Raw genomic sequence first — 548 nt, 5'->3', positions numbered from 1 at the left:
GGAAATACTGACACTTTTAAATATATCTTAAATTAAAGCTTATGTAATATACTTTAATGTGAAAAAAAAAAATTTGACCTCTGGATTTGTCTTCATGGTAAAAATGACTACCGTATGCAAAAATATGCTATTTTTGTGTTAAAATTCTGGGTTTTGTATTTTATTTTATTTTAAAATACCTGACAAGGGGAGTACAGATTTTCATAAATATTATATAAATTAAAATTGATATAGTATAGATAGTTAAACTTATTTAAATATGTTTGTTTCTTTTAAGTCGAGAAAAATAACTTTGAAATTTGAACTAGCTTAAATAGCCAATTTTTCAACCGCCGGAAGCAACGTACGGTTGCCGAGTTGGTAAAATTTATGTTTTACACGCTTGGGGTACGAGGTTCCTATCCGCTTGTGGCAATGAATTTTTTGCATTTTTTCTTAATTCTTTTTAAGTTAGTATAAATTTTAACTCGTTTGATTTTTATCACATTTAGATTCAATAACTTCAATAAAGATCAAGGATCCCATCACTTTAGTCGCCCCTTGCAAGA

This window comes from Daktulosphaira vitifoliae, unplaced genomic scaffold (assembly GCF_025091365.1).
Source record: "Daktulosphaira vitifoliae isolate Bord-2020 unplaced genomic scaffold, ASM2509136v1 Scaffold_4, whole genome shotgun sequence".
Lineage (NCBI taxonomy): Eukaryota > Metazoa > Arthropoda > Insecta > Hemiptera > Phylloxeridae > Daktulosphaira > Daktulosphaira vitifoliae.
Note: the sequence above shows the minus strand (reverse complement) of the source record.